A 19163-nucleotide genomic window follows, 5' to 3' on the forward strand; every position below is an offset into this window, starting at 1 on the left:
ACTAGACATTTTTGTTTACAAGAACGTAAATCATATGGATGGATTTACACTGAGCAACAATGATAATGAGATTGCATAAATGTAAATAAGATTCAGCTGCAGAATCCGGAAAGCTCCAGAAGCCTGATTGATCACATACTTGATAAAACTCTGGCACAACATAAGAGAGCCAACAAGTTATAGGCACTATCCCCAATGGCTGATCATATATGGTGAGTGGAAATGACACCTCAAACTTTATTCCATTTGTTTCTAGTTAAAGAATAATATATTGTAAAGCTGGAAGAGCTCTTTCCTTGAGAAATACTGCCTCTAAGAGTTTCGGGATTGGCCTGGGTGGGTTCAGGTACGAGGGGCTAGTCTTTGTTCAGTCACCATTAATCCCTGTGAGGTTGCACCCTCAGCAAAAGAAGGTTGCTGCCATTTTCTGTTTTGAAACTTTAAGTTGAGAAAGAGAGCAAGAGTGAGAGGGGCAAAAGGAGATAAAGGAGTGAGAAGAGAACTAAGAAATGTGGATATATTTAGTCCAATGTGGCAGCAGGGGAGCCTAGGTTTATAAAGACGGAAGACAACTGGTATTTGGTATAAGATGAAGATTGTGATATATATAAAGAATATTTGAGCAAAAATTAATAATCCTACAGGCCTTAAATATCAAGAGTGGGGAGTGAAACTCTCAATCAAGGACATGCAAGGCCTTTTTCAGCATTAATTATCATTTCCATAGCTAGCAGAGGACTGGCCAGGGTTTTTGCCCTGGCTGAAGCCTCCAAGGGGTGCCATTGAGGCTCCCAGCTTGTCTGGGCTTCGGGTGTTGGCTTGCACACCCAGCCTTCCTGCTCCTGGGTGAGCGATCCTCCTTCCCCTTTCCCCAGGAAGCAGAAGAAGGGCTCCTTGGTCTGGTTTTGCAGCTGTGTGAGAGAGAAATCCTGGGCCTAGTGTTCCTGTATGTTAGGTGATTATTGCTTCTACAAAGCTTTGCATTCGGGGCAAGGCACTTGCATTCGGGGCAAGGATTTTATACAGTATGCCAATGGTAATAATGGAAGCAACTTAAGGTCTGAGGTCAACAGGAAGCTTTATGGTATTAGCTTGCTGGTGCAACATATATATTATTCTTTTGTGTTCTTATTCCCGCCCCTGCCCCCATGTCTTTAGTTAATTTGGATCCGGCCTCTAATATATAACAGTAGTTTATTTATCTCACAGTTACCTGCGGCAAATAATCATAATGCTATAAGTTGATATAAATTATAATATTATATTATATTATATTATATTTACACCCCGCCCACTCTGGGCAGCTCCCAACCAAATATTAAAAACACAATACAGCATTAAACATTAAAAACTTCCCTAAACAGGGCTGCCTTCAGATGTCTTCTAAAAGTAAGATAGTTGTTTATTTCCTTGACATCTGGTGGGAGGGCGTTCCACAGGCCCTCTGCCTGGTTCCCTGTAACCTCACTTCTCACAGTGAGGGAACCGCCAGAAGGCCCTCAGCACTGGACCTCAGTGTCCGGGCCGAGCAATGGGGGTGGAGATGCTCCTTCAGGTCTACTGGGCTGAGACTATTTAGAGCTTTAAAGCTCAGCACCAACACTTTGAATTGTGCTCAGAAATGTGCTGGGAACCAATGTAGGTCTCTCAGGACCGGTGCTATATGGTCTTGGCCGCCACTCCCAGTCACCAGTCTAGCTGCCGCATTCTGGATTAATTGCAGTTTCCGAGTCACCTTCAAAGGTAGCCCCACGTAGAGCGCATTACGGTAGTCCAAGCCGGAGATAATTAGAGCATGGACCACTCTGGCAAGACATTCCGCAGGCAGGGAGGGTCTCATCCTGCGTACTAAATGGAGCTGGCAGACAGCTGCCCTGGACGCAGAACTGACCTGCTCCTCCCTGGGCAGCTGTGAGTCCAAAATGACTCCCAGGCTGCGCACCTGGTCCTTCAGGGGTACAGTTAACCCATTCAGGACTAGGGAGTCCCCCACACCTGCCCACCCCCTGTCCCCCAAGAACAGTACTTCTGTCTTGTCAGGATTCAACCTCAATCTGTTAGCCGCCATCCATCCAACAGCCTCAGACACTCACACTGGACCTTCACTGTCCTCACAGGTTCTGATTTAAAGGTGTTATGTACTGGGTTGAATAGGATCCAAACTGCAGCAGTCTGATTGGCCCTAGAACAATAGGATCCAAAAGGCAGCAGCCTGATTGGTCCTAGAACAATAGGATTCAGAATGCAGCAGTCTGATTGGTCCTAGAACAATGCAGCAGTATGATTGGTTGGCAGGAACTACCCAATCATGCTCCAGATAGAAGTGAATCCACAACCTGATTGGCTTACAGTAGAATTCCGGAATTAGCCAATCATGTGCAGCCCATTGTGTAAATAATGTATATAAAGCAGATACCTTGAGGGGACATTCATTCATTCCTCCTCACCACTATGAGCTGAATAAAGAGCATGAAATCACTTTGCGACTCTGAGTATATTTCACTGGCGACGAAGGTGGGATCCCGCTGAGCTGACTGCCACACACAGCACCGCAGCACCGCCACCTGCCGCATCGCTGCCTCGCACCGTGTATCCAGGCTTCAGCTCCGGGACACAAGGAACTCAGAATGGCAACCAACAGCAGCTTTTCGCCGTTCAACCCAGCATCTGGAGACTGGGAAGCATACGCCTCCCGTTTCACCTTCCTCCTAGAAGCCAAAGGGGTCACCGATGAAGAAGACGCCAAGAAGAGGGCAATATTCTTCAGCGTCTGCGGAGAGGAGACGTTTGAAATCGCCCGGGCTCTCCTTGCGCCTGAAGACGTCGCTACTGTTCCATACAAAACAATAATGGAACAGCTGAAGGGGCACTTTTCGCCGCAGCCCTCAGTGGTGGCTCGTCGAAATGCCTTCTACGCAAAGCGGCAAGCCCCTGGGGAAACCATAACTGGGTTTGTGACCTCTCTCCGCCAAGCCGCCCGGTTCTGCAACTTCTCAGAGCTGGAGAACATGCTTCGTGACCGCCTCGTCGGTGGCCTGAGGGATGAGAAGCTGCAACGACGCCTCTACGCTAAGAAGGACCTAACGTTCCAGGTCGCTCTGGAGGAGGCCCTGGCAACGGAAGCTGCCGAGAGGTCGACGCAAGAGGCACGGCCGAGCCAGCCATCCCAACCGAGGGTCCACCATGAAGACCTCACCGACGACTCAGGATCCAACAGGGAGGAGGTGCACCGAGTACAGCAGCGCACTCAAGCAGCCCACATACCACAGCTGCCTCGACGAGAAGGAGGGAACTGCGCAAGCTGTGGAGAAAGTCACGAGAGGAGGACCTGCCGTTTCCGCAACGCAGAGTGCAGGCAGTGCAGAAAATCGGGACACATCGCCCGGGTGTGTCGGGCTCGGCCCACCCGACGCCAGGCATCAGATGACCAATCCAAGAGCTCCAGGTCCCGGGGCCCAACGCACCAAGGCAACTCGACTGAGCTCACGGACTTCCAGGTATACCAGTTGCCCCACCCCAACGTAGAGAAAATTTATGTTGACGTACAGATAGAGGGGGCCCCATGCCGCATGGAGCTTGACACGGGTTCAACTCTATCCATAATCTCGGCAAGGACCTTAAGGAAACTGTGTCCTACTGGGGGTCCCAAACTCAGGCCGGCCCCATTCACCCTCCGGGACTTCCAGAAACGTAAGGTCCCCACAATGGGGGTGGGGACCTTCAGGGTGCAATACCGAGGGCGGACGCGGCAACTGGAATTGCTGGTGGTCAAGGGCCCCTACATTAGCTTACTGGGATTGGCATGGTTTGGACCACTGGGGCTAGCCGTCACCGGGGTGAACCACACTAGCTTACAAGTGGACGTGGACGCCATATGCAAGGAATTTCCGGGGGTTTTTGATGGGAAATTGGGACAGTATACGGGCCCCCCAATTGCTCTACAGCTTGACCCCGCAGTACAACCGGTCAGGCTCAAGGCCCGCCGGGTCCCGTTCGCCCTGAAACCCCGTATAGACGAGGAATTGGACCGGCTTGTGGAGCAAGGAGTGCTGGAGCCAGTGCCTAATGCCCCCTGGGAAACCCCAATTGTCACACCCGTCAAGCCTAATGGTTCGGTCCGCATCTGCGCAGACTACAAATGTACCATAAACAAGGCCCTTACGGCCCATGCATACCCAGTGCCAGTGGTCAGCCATGTTCTTGCCACCCTGGCTGGGTCGAAAATTTTTGGCAAGCTGGACTTGGCCCAAGCATATCAACAGCTGCCAGTAGATGAGGCCACAGCAGAGGCACAGACGATTGTGACGCACAGAGGAGCATTCAGGGTAAAGCGGCTGCAATTCGGTATCAGCGTGGCACCAGGCATATTCCAGAATCTAATGGACTCTCTACTTAAAGGGATTCCTGGCGTCACCCCCTTCTTCGATGATGTGTTGATTGCCGGGCCCACACCAGAGGAGTTTGAGGACCGCCTCCGCACCGTTCTGCACCGTTTCCAGACGGCGGGTCTCAAGGTGAAGCGGGAAAAATGTCTACTAGGAGTGCCTCAGGTGGACTTTCTGGGATTTATGGTGGACGCAGAAGGGGTCCACCCGACTGGGGACAAGGTACGGGCCATTTGTGATGCCCCAGCGCCCAAGAACAAGACTGAACTTCAGGCCTTCTTGGGACTATTGAACTTTTACCATTCCTTCCTTCCCCACAAGGCGGCGGTAGCGGAGCCCCTACACAGACTCCTGGACAAGCGGGCCCCTTGGGTGTGGGGCCAGTGCCAGGAGGCCGCATTCCAGGCAGTCAAGGACTTGCTTGTCTCAAACTCGGTCTTGGCACACTTTGACGAGAGGCTGCCGGTGGTGCTAGCATGCGACGCCTCGCCCTATGGAATTGGCGCTGTCCTGGGACACCAACTCCCGGATGGAAGAGAGGTACCAGTGGCATACTTTTCCCAGACACTCAACGCAACCGAGCGGAACTACTCGCAAATCGACAAGGAGGGTCTGGCAATCGTGAAGGGAGTAAAAAAATTCCATGATTTCTTGTACGGGCGGCCCTTCACCGTGGTGACTGACCACAAGCCGTTGCTTGGCTTGTTTGCCCCTGAAAAGCAGACCCCCCAAGTGCTGTCTCCTCGCGTCCTCAGGTGGTCAATTTTCCTTGCCAGCTACCAGTATGCACTGATTCACCGTCCAGGGAAGGCGATGGGCCATGCGGACGCCCTCAGCAGGCTACCACTACCGGAAACAGGCCCCGACCCAGCACCTGCACAAGAGGTTATGAGCCTGGAGCTGCTTCCTGACCGCCCCATTCAGGCACAAGAAGTTGCACACCATTCCAAGAAAGATAGGGTCATCTCCCGGGTCCTGGACTGGGTGTGGAGGGGATGGCCCAGCAGCAGCCCCGGGCCAGAATTCGCCGGCTACACAACCCGCAAACATGAACTGTCGGCCCACAAGGGGTGCCTGTTATGGGGAAGCAGGGTCGTTGTTCCCCAGCCCCTCCGCAAAAGGGTCCTCACAGCCCTACACGAGACACACCCAGGGGTAGTAAGAATGAAGGCCCTTGCCAGGAGTTATGTGTGGTGGCCAGGGATCGACGGAGAGATAGAGGCCTGGGTCAAACACTGCCAGGCCTGCCAAGAATCCCGCCCAGATCCCCCAAGGGCCCCAGTCCAGTCCTGGGAGTCCGCCCGAGCACCATGGTCACGCCTGCATGTGGACTTCGCTGGCCCCTTTCAGGGGAAAACATTCTTCATAGTGGTGGACTCCTACACCAAATGGCTGGAAGTCGCACTGGTACCGTCCACTTCTACGTCCGCAGCCATCCGGGTACTACGCAGGCTGTTTGCAACCCACGGGCTCCCTGACACTCTCGTCTCAGACAACGGGACTGCATTTACGTCAGGAGAATTCCAAACCTTCACAACGCAGAACGCCATCCGCCACATCCGTTCGGCGCCATTCCACCCTGCCACCAATGGCCAAGCAGAACGCATGGTGCGGACCACCAAGGACACCCTTCGCCGTATGACACAAGGGGATTGGGAGTACCGCCTTGCCACATTCCTTCTAGCACAGCACAGCACCCCCAGCTCAACGACTGGCCGGAGCCCCGCTGAACTACTAATGGGTCGGCGCCTTGCAATCAGATTGGACCGCCTTCACCCCGATAGAGCTCAGGATGAGGCAGTGGTGGGGGAAGGCAAGAACCCCCGGACCTTCGAGGCTCAGGACCCAGTGTACGCAAAGAATTTTGGGGCAGGCCCAGCATGGGTACCCGCCACAGTCACCAGGGTCACTGGCCCCGTGTCGTATGAGGTGCTAACGGATGGGGGGCAATGCTGGCGCCGCCACTGCGACCAGATACGGCGACGATTCCCAGGAGAAAACCAGGAGGAGGAAAGGGCAGAGGAGTCCCAAGGGAACAGAGGGGCAGTGAGGCCCATAGAGCACGAGGGGCCAGCAGGAGAGGCAGAATCAGTAAATACAGAGAGGACCCGCGAGGCCGAAAGGACACCGGAACCAGAACCACGACTGAGTGAGCCGGTTGCGCCAGACCAAACAGCCCCATCACAGCCAGCATCCTTGGAACACGAGCCAGAACCTGAACCCCGGACCAGGGAACACCCCAGGCCGCAACGCACACGTAGGCCGCCGGCGTACCTCGAGGACTATGAATGCGACCTCCCGGGCAGGACTGGAACTTAGAGGGGAGGGGTGTTATGTACTGGGTTGAATAGGATCCAAACTGCAGCAGTCTGATTGGCCCTAGAACAATAGGATCCAAAAGGCAGCAGCCTGATTGGTCCTAGAACAATAGGATTCAGAATGCAGCAGTCTGATTGGTCCTAGAACAATGCAGCAGTATGATTGGTTGGCAGGAACTACCCAATCATGCTCCAGATAGAAGTGAATCCACAACCTGATTGGCTTACAGTAGAATTCCGGAATTAGCCAATCATGTGCAGCCCATTGTGTAAATAATGTATATAAAGCAGATACCTTGAGGGGACATTCATTCATTCCTCCTCACCACTATGAGCTGAATAAAGAGCATGAAATCACTTTGCGACTCTGAGTATATTTCAAAAAGAGAGATAGAGCTGGGTATCATCCGCATACTGATGAACACCCAGCCCAAACCCCCTGATGATCTCTCCCAGCAGCTTCATATAGATGTTAAAAAGCATGGGGGAGAGGATGGAACCCTGAGGAACTCCCTCCTAAGACCATAAAAAATGCATACTTTACTTGTTATAAGTTACGCTGGATATTTTGTTGGGTAAATTATGCTGGAAATCAATTAAAATATTGTTTAAAAATAAAGCATTGAATTCAAATAATATATTTTATACTTTGATGCCCTTTACGAACAAATGTTGCGAGCTGTGTGTCTGTGCGCAGATGCGCAGGGTGTGTGCTAAACTCTGTCTTTGACCCCTGGGGGAAAGAAAGCCTGGTTTTGCCCCTGCGGCTTTCATTAACATGTGTGATCTGCTGCATGGAAGAAGCTGATTAAAGCACAGTTGTGTGACGGAAGGTGTATGCAGCAAGTCTTGTGGATGCGAAATGGCTCTCCAAGCCGCCTTAGCTGTTTCTGTCCCACAAAGAGTGAGAAAAGAGGAACATTGTGGCAAGCTGCTTTCCCACAAGCAACTTGTGACATGGAGGTATACCCATGAAGTTGTGTTTTGAGTAGCCATGTGCAGGGCAAGTTGACTTTCTGCAGCTGGATCCAAGTATGGAGATGTCCTATGATAGTTCTAGTACTCCCCCCGCCCTGCTGCCGCCGCCACCAACACTTTGTATGGTTATGCTTCCCTCCGCTTTTTTTTCTTTTGCCATTCTCACATTATCAGCAGCTTTCTCTGAGGACATAATGTTCTTGTTACAGCATTGGCACCATGCTATCTCCAAAGCAGCGGTTGCCCTATTGGCCCTTTCCCCCTTTTTATTCCGAAAGGACACTAGAAGGCTTTGTGGCTTCTGTGAAATGAGATAAAAAGGGAAGCATCAGACGCGGCACCACATAATTAGTTGTCCTCACTTAGCTGTCCTCAGAGCTTGTTGAACAGAGAATTGAGCAGGAGTGGTCAAACCACAGCCAAAGACTCATAGATGGGCTAAAGTGTTAAAATGGGGTGGGGGTCCTTTGAATTCTGAAAAGAATGTTAGTTGGCTTGCAGGGCTTTTAAATGCTGAATTTGGGAAATGAAGTACTGCCAGAGCTACACAACTTGTCTAATGTTTGACTTCTTTGAAAGCCACTTGCTAGATTCAAAAGAATAAGGGAAGCCAGAGCAACTGTAGGCCAAGAGCACTGTGGAAAATTAAAAGGATGTCTAGATCAAGCTAGGGACGCAGGTGGCGCTGTGGGTTAAAGCCTCAGCGCCTAGGGCTTGCCGATCGAAAGGTCGGCGGTTCGAATCCCTGCGGCGGGGTGCGCTCCCGCTGCTCGGTCCCAGCGCCTGCCAACCTAGCAGTTCGAAAGCACCTCCGGGTGCAAGTAGATAAATAGGGACCGCTTACCAGCGGGAAGGTAAACGGCGTTTCCGTGTGCGGCTCTGGCTCTGGCTCTGGCTCTGGCCAGAGCAGCGATGTCACGCTGGCCACGTGACCCGGAAGTGTCTCCGGACAGCGCTGGCCCCTGGCCTCTTAAGTGAGATGGGCGCACAACCCCAGAGTCTGTCAAGACTGGCCCGTACGGGCAGGGGTACCTTTACCTTTACCTAGATCAAGCTAGCTGACACTGCTCAAAGCTCTGGGACGGGTGTGTGTGTGGGTGGGTGGGTGTGTAGGCATCACCACTGAGCCCTGCCAGGCTGGTGGTGCCATCACAGCTGCCCAAGATGCCAGGTGCTGATGCCAGCCCTGGAATTAATCTGTCCCTAAACAAAATTAAAATGCACTGTTGAACACAGCTCTGATCTGGAAGACAAAGACAGCACTTCAGCAGTTTTCTAGTAACATCCACTGAGGATAACCAGAACTATCCGAGAAAATCTCTGGTATTTCAGTTGGAGGTATGTAGACAGCACCAAAAATCAGTAGTGTGGATAATATTTGTTCTTTGTTGTTGTTTTTTGTTGGTGTAATAATTCCTGAATTTGCATTGTTGCTTCACTAAACACAATCTATTAGTACAGATTACCAAAATTTACATTCCTGAGTAGAAAGGGATTGCAAAAAAAGAAGAGGTGATAATGGACTTTTCTAGAAAGCATGGAAGAATCCAATGTGCCTTCTTCTTGTTGTTGTTTAGTCGTTTAGTCGTGTCTGAAGAACTCAGAGAAGCTATGAACTATGCCGAGCAGGGCACCCAAGATGTGCCTTCTTACCTGCTATAATTGCTAAGCATCCTCGCAGCCCCAACTGATCATTGGTGTTGAGAACATGACATCAGTCTTAATGAAACATGCAGTAATATAAGACATTATCAAAATGTAAAGTGATCCATTAACCTATATGGGAAGCAATAGATTGCTCAGTTTGGCAGAGCTGCTGGGACTTGCTAATGGAACAAAGGGGAGCTAGTTGGTACTTTGTACAGTCACAAATCATACATAATGTAATAGCCTAACGGATACCCTTGGCTTCTGTGAAATAACCAATATTTTTTTATTTCTCTGCAAGAGGGGTGAGCTCATCTGGGTTGAACTGTGCTAAGAGTAAACTCACAGATTCCTGGCTGGTCTCTCATGCTTAAAATGGTCAGAGCCAGGCTTGGGCTGTGAAAGTTGTACCCAAATCAAGTCCTAAAATGTGTGTTCTCCAGCCTTAAGATCCCTGGATTCAACTCTTTAAGCTTGAGCTGGTGGGTGGGATGCAGCAAGCAGAAGGCGTTGATCTGTTGACTTTGCATCTGCCATGTGTGATTATAATGACCCACCTTACAGGATTGTTGTAAGGATACAGAGATGGTGCAGCTGACATGCTTTGAATACGCTAAAGCTCCATGTAAAGGCTAAGCATTAACGTTTTGATGCAATGAGGTCGAGTTAAACAAGATTTAAAGTCCATATTTATTTAATATTCCTTTCCACTAGGTTCGGTTTATTGGATTTTTGTTTAGCTTCCAAAAACAAAAAGCCCTGAAGTCATTTACAACAACACAACAAAATGTAAAACATCCAATCTTTGGTGCTCCCTAATGCACAGGAATAATAATAATAATAAAAATATTTGCCTATCACCAGAAGAATGACAAAGTTGGCACCAGGTGGACCTTCCTAGTCCGCTCACAGTGGCTAACAGAATTGTAAAGAGGAATTGCACTAAATGGACACAAAATAGAAGACTGGGGGCTTTTGGCCCCTTTCTCTGTGCTGGAAATTGTTGGTGCTGAGCGGCAGCAGCAAGGTTAGTGGGCGGTGGCAACCTTTGGCCCCTTTGCTCTGCTTCCGGCATTTTGTCCAGTAGCTTTCAGGATATGGCCTTTGCAAAAACATATATGAGGCAGTAGCCTAAAATACTGAGCTAATACAAGTGCCAGAGTGAGATCCATTTCCTGCAGCCCTAAGAGCTGATCATGACATGAGAAATTATATCCGCTACAGAATCCTTTTTGTTTATGTAAGTGTTCCAGGCCAAAGGACACTTCCCTGTTCCCCTGGTGATATCAGAGCAGCATGTCTCAAAGGCAGCTGTGTCAAACAACTTCCCTCTCTGATTAATGGCTGCTCCTCAGAGGCATGTGGGAAAATAGAAAATCCAAACTATTTTCTGCACTGACAGCATTCACTCTTTTATTTATATATCTATATAGTGAACAAACTTAAGGGTGTCTCATAAATATTTAAGGAGATTGTGGAATGATAAGAGGTTTTGGGGGCACACCATAAACTGCAATTTATTTTTCTGTTCTAGTGATGCTTGTAGAGAGACCAGGACTGAGCAAGTGAAACTACACATGCCAAAAAAATACAGGAATTTTGCAAGGCTCTCTAATTCTGATAAAATGATTTATGATGGGAGAAAACCTCATGCAATGATACTTTGACAAATATTTCCTGTAAATAGGCTCCCACGTGTCAGATTCATTTAATCACATTCACTGAAGCACAAGCACTGAGGAGTGATCAAAGTCTAGCTTCCTTTAGATCATGGTTAAACAGATTCAAAAAATTCATCAGATGAGGCGCATTTACAAAATTCAGCATATGAGTGAAACAGAAGGAAAAGTTAACTCCCAGTTATTTCTCCTGTTACATATGATGCATGCAACTCGGCATCATTTTCTTTGTGAAGGAATTCAAAGCAGCACTGTGACAATCCTTCCTTCAGCCCTGCTTCCTCCTGCACATCTTTCGGGGGTTCCCCCCAAACCCCATTGAGACAATTCCAGCAGCGCATGGAGCACAGAGGGGAAGGAGGGGAGCGGAGGTCTGCTGCACCTGCAGAGGCTCTTGCATGGGCTCCCACTAGTGGGACTGCTAGTCTGAATCCTGCCCTTAGCATGTTAAAGGTAAAGGTAAAGGTACCCCTGCCCGTACGGGCCAGTCTTGACAGACTCTGGGGTTGTGCGCCCATCTCACTTAAGAGGCCAGGGGCCAGCGCTGTCCGGAGACACTTCCGGGTCACGTGGCCAGCGTGACATCGCTGCTCTGGCCAGAGCCAGAGCCGCACACGGAAACGCCGTTTACCTTCCCGCTGGTAAGCGGTCCCTATTTATCTACTTGCACCCGGAGGTGCTTTCGAGCTGCTAGGTTGGCAGGCTCTGGGACCGAGCAGCGGGAGCGCACCCCGCCGCAGGGATTCGAACCGCCGACCTTTCGATCGGCAAGTCCTAGGCGCTGAGGCTTTAACCCACAGCGCCACCTGCGTCCTTAGCATGTTAGTTACATTTATATCCATCTTTACATGAAAAATGCCCAAGGCTGCTAACAACAATAAAATCTACTGGGAAAACAGCTGATTTGTAAACTTTGGGAATTATTACTATTCAGAGTGATGAGAACAGGAGGCAGAATCCCTTCAGTTCCCAATTAGGTCCAATCTTTCAAGATATTAAATTCAACCAGAAGTTTTATTGTAGAAATAGCCACCTGGCAGGCCGTGGACCACATCTCCAAAATGATTCTGCCTGGTTCCCAAGCGTCTGGATAGGGACTGAAATAATGGTCCCATATTGAGGAATTCACTTGTCTTGGACCAGGAATCCTCAGGTGCAGAGTCCTCCTACAACAGAAGCCCCAAGGAGGAGAGATGGCTCCAACCCCAACACTTCTCATATGAATTCAGTGGCACCCGAGCTTGCATCTCATCCGCTGAACCCTGAAGAGGCATCTCTGCCTCCACACTCAGATGGATGGATCACAGACTCCTTGGTGCCTCTCAGAGCGAATAATTCTGGCTCTCCTGGGCATTACCACAGTACTTCCTTTTGGGAAGTATGAATGAACGAGCCCCCAAGAAATTAAGGCATATGGTTCCCCAGGGATGATGCACTGGTCAATTCTGAGCCCTGTTCACTCGTTCTCCCCTCACACAATTACTATCAAGCATGGCCTATGAGTTCCACCCATTCAATCAAATTTTTTGAAGTAACAACAATTTTCCCTCTGTCACAAAGCAAACCTAGAACTAAAGATTTACCTGTCTATTTGCTGCAACAACAGAGACACTGACTTTCCTAGTCCTGCATCCAATGTTATTCAAAGCCTGGATATGCTGCAAGGTCCAAGAGAAGAGGGTTTCCTATAGTCAGATGGAGCTAGATGGCAATGAGCATTTGGGCACCAGGCCTCTGAAGTGTTTGCTGCTTTGAGTTCTTAGAAGAAAGAGAGAGAAATGGACTGTAGATGCATAAATTGTTAATGGGAATGAGTCTGTAAATGACACTGAAATATACTCTGTCTCATTGATGGGTTTTGCAGGACTAATAAAAGTCATTATTGCCCATACAAATGACTTCCTGCAAGCAGCTGTTTATATGAAACTCCACACTTCAGGTCTTTCTCAACCAACGCTAATGAATTACAGCAAGCAAGAATTCATGCTTTCAGCAATTAGAGGTACAGTTAGCAAAAGTTCTGAGAAGGTGATAGATCCAAGTAAAGAGCAAGCAGACCAGGCAGCAATCACAGTTACTCTTATCTAGGTCAAGAGGCTGTTTAAAAAACATACAAGAAAACTTTCATTTATTGCTGGGCATGCATTTACCCTGCACTGCAGGCATGGAATCTGTGGTTCTTGGAGAGTGCTATAGTGGCACCATTTGGATGAATAGACTGCAACTGGCAGGAATGCACATGGGTGGGTGGGTGATGGACAATGCAAATGAATATGAGAGACAGGCTTTTCTCTGTCTATTAGTCCAAAGTTGTGTTACTCTGTAAGTCTGTTGTCCCCCTTGCTTTTGAAATTGAATAGAAAAGGTGAATTAGAAGTGATCGTTCACATCCCTTTGAATTTCTTCCTCCAGTCTGCCAAGAAGGGAAGGGTTACACCCAAACTCCATTCTGGATTGAGACAAGCAATTGCTTTTCCAGACAGCTATAGGTGGAGTAAGAGAAGCACTCTTGCCCATTGTCAGGTCAGGAATTTTCAGTCATTTTAAAAACATGCAAAATCATTTAGGGCAGAGACAAAAGAAATGTGGGGCAAAGGAAATGTGTCTGTACACTGAAGCAACAATAGATGCAACAGATTTCTCTATTATAGCAAGAGCTTTTGTCCATCTCCAGCCTTAAACTTTTCATCCCAAAAGGAGAGGCAGCAGTTGTTTCACACAAACAGAACCTTTGCAACATAGCTTCTGTTTGAGGGCTCAGCTTTCCAAATCATTAACTTTCAGGGCATATTTATTTTATTTTAAATAAAGTGCTTCTTGCAGTTATTATCATTCAGTTCAGTTCCCAATCCAGTGTTCCCACAGTACGGTGGTACCTTGGTTCTCGAACTTAATCTGTTCCAGGAGTCCGTTCGACTGCTGAAACCATTCGAAAACCAAGGTGCAACTTCCGATTGGCTGCAGGAGCTTCCTGCACTCAAGCAGAAGCCGCATCAGACGTTCTACTTCTGAAAAAACATTCACAAACCGGAACACTTACTTCCAGATTTGTGGTGTTCAGTTCTTCGGGAGCCAAGCCATTCGATTCCAAGGTACCACTGTATAGGAATGAATTATAGCTGCCATGTCTTAAGAAATCAAGGCACTTCAAAATCCATTTGGATCTACTTCCAATATACTATTCTGAGTGACACTTTCTGCTGGGGTCCATTCATTGTACAAGTAGTGCCACAGAATTCCACCAGAGAGCCAATCTCTCTGATTGGCTGCCAAGACAGCCTAGTCAGAAGGGGGTGGAGCCAGGGAGAATAAAAGCAGAAAGAAGCCAATAATCTAAGGGAAAGAACAGGAGGGGGAGTTGCAGAGTTGATTCTGGTCTGTGTGTGGAACATCCACTCTGAGGAGCAGAATATCCACAGCTAGAGAAAGGAGTCTCTGAGCTTAGATACAAAGACCGAGTGTAGAATCTTGGGAGAGTATTCAGACAGGAGGAAAGGGAAGGCTGAGTGTGAACAAGGAGAAGTGGAGTCTGTGAGGATAAAGTCTCCTTGGGTCTCCTGTCAGTCAGGAGGGGAGGGATCCTCTAGACCAGGCATAGGCAAACTCGGCCCTCCAGATGTTTTGGGACTACAACTCCCATGATCCCTAGCTAACAGGACCAGTGGACAGGGATGGTGGGAATTATGGTCCCAAAACATCTGGAGGGCTGCTGAATTTGCCTATGCCTGCTCTAGACAGAGAAGTTCCCAGACCAACTAAGAGGGGTGTGGGGATCCCCTGGATCCCCTGGGATGGAAGTACCTCAGGAGTGGGAGTGAGGAAAGGTTGGGAAACTGACGGAAAGTCCTCCCTTCTTTAGGAGCCAAAGTGTTAAGCTGAAACACCTACACAAACCACTAAGTGAAGGAACTGAAGTGAAATAACGGGAGAGAAGCTGAGCATCGGCCATCTAGGCTGGAAACCTGTAACATCGAACTGAAGAGTATTAACTGAAAATAAGCTGCTGAAGTTGAAAAGAAGCTCCATGTTTACTACCTTGTTTAGAAGTCTGAAACACCCACTGGATTTATTAAGTTAAGTGTTCCCTGAAAGAACTTCATCTCCCAACAAATCATTTGTTTTACCAACTTTACTCTGTATAATCAATCCTTTCTTGTTTGTTCAACTTCTGCCTGAGTATCCAAGTTTTATCTTGGATAGATAAACGCAAAAACTGTAAGATAACCTGTGGGAGTTATTTGGGGTCTACAGAAGGGGGGTTGCCTCATTTTAGTGGTAGAGCTGGGATCCGGAGACCCTTGTTTTCAGTTAAAGACAAAAAAGGGTTTCAAAATTAAGTTTAATTCACTGTGCTGAAGCACATCCATTCATTTAAAATAGTCGGCATTGTTAAAACTTAATATGAGCAGATGTTTAGAGTTTTATGCAGCTGTCACAGGTGCCTAGTGGTTAATGTCAGCATGAGAAACACAGTTTTTTTCTCTCCACCATGATCCCTTGACCAGAGCGCTTTAGAGCTGCACTTATGTCAAAGAATGGTTGCACTCAGTGCTATTTTTTCTAGAAAAAGAGGTACCAGAACTCACCACGAATGCCTCCCTCATTCTCTTAGAATGGCAATGGCACCTATCTGAGAGTTCTGGCTGAAAAAAAGCCCTGGTTGTGCTCATCTTGCTCTTAAAAATAAATGAATGAATTTCATTTAAGAGTGAAATTGAGTGGACCAGAAGCAACTTGCAATGCAGTCTGGCTGATTTAACTTATTCCATGACTTGTATGGAACTGGGGAAGGGACTAGTCTTGGGAATGAACATGCTCCCCGGCTCCCCCTCATTCATTATATTTGCAGTTTTCGAGCTAGATCAGAGTTATTGTCATGTTACTGGGGGAAAGTTCCTCCATTGTCCCAGAAAAAGAGAGAATAATCACAGTCTTGCTCCCTGTTCCACCTGTGAACATACAATTATGTGAATCCAGGGGGGAAAAATTATGTTCCATGCTGTGAAGTCAGTGCAATGCTGTGAAGTCAGACAATGTAGAAGCAAGCAACATCTGCCCCTGAATGCTGTGCTTCAAAAAGGAAGGCAGTTGTCATAGGAGATAGATTTTTTAAAAAAATAAATCAAGAAATCTCTGTTTTCATTTTCAAGGCCAACAATGTAACCTTATACCAAGACTTTTAAATGAATCTATATGAATCAGTCATGCTGAAGCCATTTCCATCCTTTCCGGCTTGGCTTTCCCCTCCCTTCCTCCTTCCCTCTCACACGCATGCACTGACTCAATTTGCAGTGCACATATGGAACTAATTATGAACAAAGGCTGATTGTTTTAATATTTGGAATTTCCCACATCAAGCTGCTGCTTTTTCCTTTAATGCCTTTTAATGTGTGTGCAGTTATGCCAGCCAGATCTTTGTTTGAAACAACGTGCTTGTATATTACATTACTGCACCCCCCACACCCTGTTGGCTTTTTAGTTTTTGACCAAAAAATATTTCCAGCTCTGCATTAAACCAGGTATTTAGATTGGCAAACGTTGTGATTCTCAGGAGTCATTCTGTCTTCCACAAAGTGATCTGAGGCTGTAAATTTATTTTGCAACCCTCTGACCTCTTCACTGATGCTCCGGCTTTGTAGCGGGCCTACAGAACTGTGACCCACCATTGGTCCTGAAGGTAGCCCTCCAGCCATGTAGCGTGTCGTTCCAGTTACTTGACAATCCTTCATAACTACATCCCAGACAGCAGTGGCACCGGGTTGCCTTCAAGATTGAGGGGGCACGGGGCGTGTATGTGTGATGTCATGCGCATAACATGTGATGTCACACACGTCTCCCAATGCTGTGCAGGCCACTGCACCTTCTGTGACGTTGCACTGGACTCCTCAGTATTGGGGGGGCTGAGCCCCCTTCAAACAAATATTGAGGGTGCAGAAGACACCTCCACCCGCTAGATTTGGTGCAACTGCCAGGCAGGCAGGCAGCAAAAAAAAAAAGTCTTTATCAAGCTGGTTGTGGTCTACTGTACATGGCTGCTAAGCTGTGTTTGAGGATTGAGGTTGAATCCTGACAAGACAGAAGTACTGTTTTTGGGGGACAGGGGGCGGGCTGGTGTGGAGGACTCCCTGGTCCTGAATAGGGTAACTGTGCCCCTGAAGGACCAGGTGCGCAGCCTGGGAGTCATTTTGGACTCACAGCTGTCCATGGAGGCGCAGGTCAATTCTGTATCCAGGGCAGCTGTCTACCAACTCCACCTGGTACGCAGGCTGAGACCCTACCTGCCCGCGGACTGTCTCGCCAGAGTGGTGCATGCTCTGGTTATCTCCTGCTTGGACTACTGCAATGCGCTCTACGTGGGGCTACCTTTGAGGGTGACTCGGAAACTACAACTAATCCAGAATGCGGCAGCTAGACTGGTGACTGGGGGCAGCCGCCGAGACCACATAACACCGGTCTTGAAAGACCTACCGTATTTTTCGCTCTATAACACGCACCTGACCATAACACGCACATCATTTTTGGAGGAGGAAAACAAGGGAAAAAACATTCTGAATGAAACAGTGGATGTATCATTTTTGGGCTTCATCCTGTGGCCACAGACATGTGATCTGATGGTGAATTTGGGTCACCCCAATGCAAAAATCCTGAGAATTCCTGTGGATCCATGCTTTGTAACCACGTTTTTGCACCATTGCAGCCCCAGGCAACAGTGGGTGCGTGATTTTTTTGGTGCAGGCTGCAGCCATGGACATGCTATGTGATCTGATGGTGAATTTGGGGTGACCCAATGCAAAGATCCTGAGAATTCCTGTGGATCCATGCTTTGTAACCACATTTTTGCACCATTGCAGCCCCAGGCAACAGTGGGTGCGTGATTTTTTTGGTGCAGGCTGTAGCCATGGACATGCTATGTGATCTGATGGTGAATTTGGGGTGACCCAATGCAAAGATCCTGAGAATCCCTGTGGATCCATGCTTTTTAACCACGTTTTTGCACCATTGCAGCCCCAGGCAACAGTGGGTACGTGATTTTGGGGGGGCAGGCTGTAGCCATGGACATACTATGTGATCTGATGGTGAATTTGGGGTGACCCAATGCAAAGATCCTGAGGATCCATGTGGATCTATGCTTTGTAACCACATTTTAAGTGGGGAGCGAAGGAAAAACAAAGAAGGGACATGAGAGGGGTGTGCAGAGAAGCAGCTGGCTAAGAATGCAGGAGAGAGATTTAACGGGAGGGAGGAAAGAAAGGCAAATGTTTCCCCCCACCCAAGCCAGCCATCTCTCTCTCTCTCTCCCTCCCTCCCTCCCTCCCCCCCCTCTCTCCCTTCCCCCCTCTCTCTCCCTCTCCCCCAGCAGCACCGGAGCACAGAGAGGAATTCCCCTCTGCTTGCCTGGAGGGGAGGGGCTTTCCCTGCTCTTTGTTCCGTTTCAGCAAACACAGCAACGAAACAGAGGAGGGTGGGCAGTAAGACCCTGAGGCAGAATGCAGGAAAGCAGCTGCTTCCTCTTTTCAGATTTCCCTTCTCCGTGAAGCACCGCGATTTGATTTTTGCCTGATTTTTCGGCTCCAGGGACCACACATTCGCTCTATAACACGCACAGACATTTCCCCTTCCTTTTTAGGAGAAAAAATCTGCATGTTATAGAGGGAAAAATACGGTACATTGGCTCCCAGTACGTTTCCGAGCACAATTCAAAGTGCTGGTGTTGACCTTTAAAGCCCTAAATGGCCTCAGCCCAGTATACCTGAAGGAGCGTCTCCACCCCCATCGTTCTGCCCGGACGCTGAGGTCCAGCGCCGAGGGCCTTCTGGCGGTTCCCTCATTGCAAGAAGCAAAGCTACAGGGAACCAGGCAGAGGGCCTTCTCGGTAGTGGCGCCTGCCCTGTGGAATGCCCTCCCATCAGATGTCAAAGCGATAAATAACTACCTGACATTCAGAAGACATCTTAAGGCAGCCCTGTTCAGGGAAGTTTTTAATCTGTGATATTTTAGTGTATTTTTGGTTTTTATGGAAGCCGCCCAGAGTGGCTGGGGAAACCCAGCCAGATGGGCGGGGTACAAATAATAAATTATTATTATTATTATTATTATTATTATTATTATTATTATTTTGCCTGGTGGGGTCATTTTACTGTGCTCTTGAGCAGGCT

At 48.4% G+C, this 19163-nt stretch overlaps 1 protein-coding gene across 4 annotated transcripts in view; it reads left to right on the top strand.

Moving 5' to 3' along the window:
• FRMD4A (FERM domain containing 4A) overlaps nt 1–19163 on the top strand; it is a 434151-nt gene that overhangs the window by 126273 nt on the left and 288715 nt on the right. The window lies entirely within an intron of this gene.

Source organism: Podarcis cretensis (assembly GCF_951804945.1).
Source record: "Podarcis cretensis genome assembly, chromosome: 10".
Taxonomy (NCBI): Eukaryota; Metazoa; Chordata; class Lepidosauria; order Squamata; family Lacertidae; genus Podarcis; species Podarcis cretensis.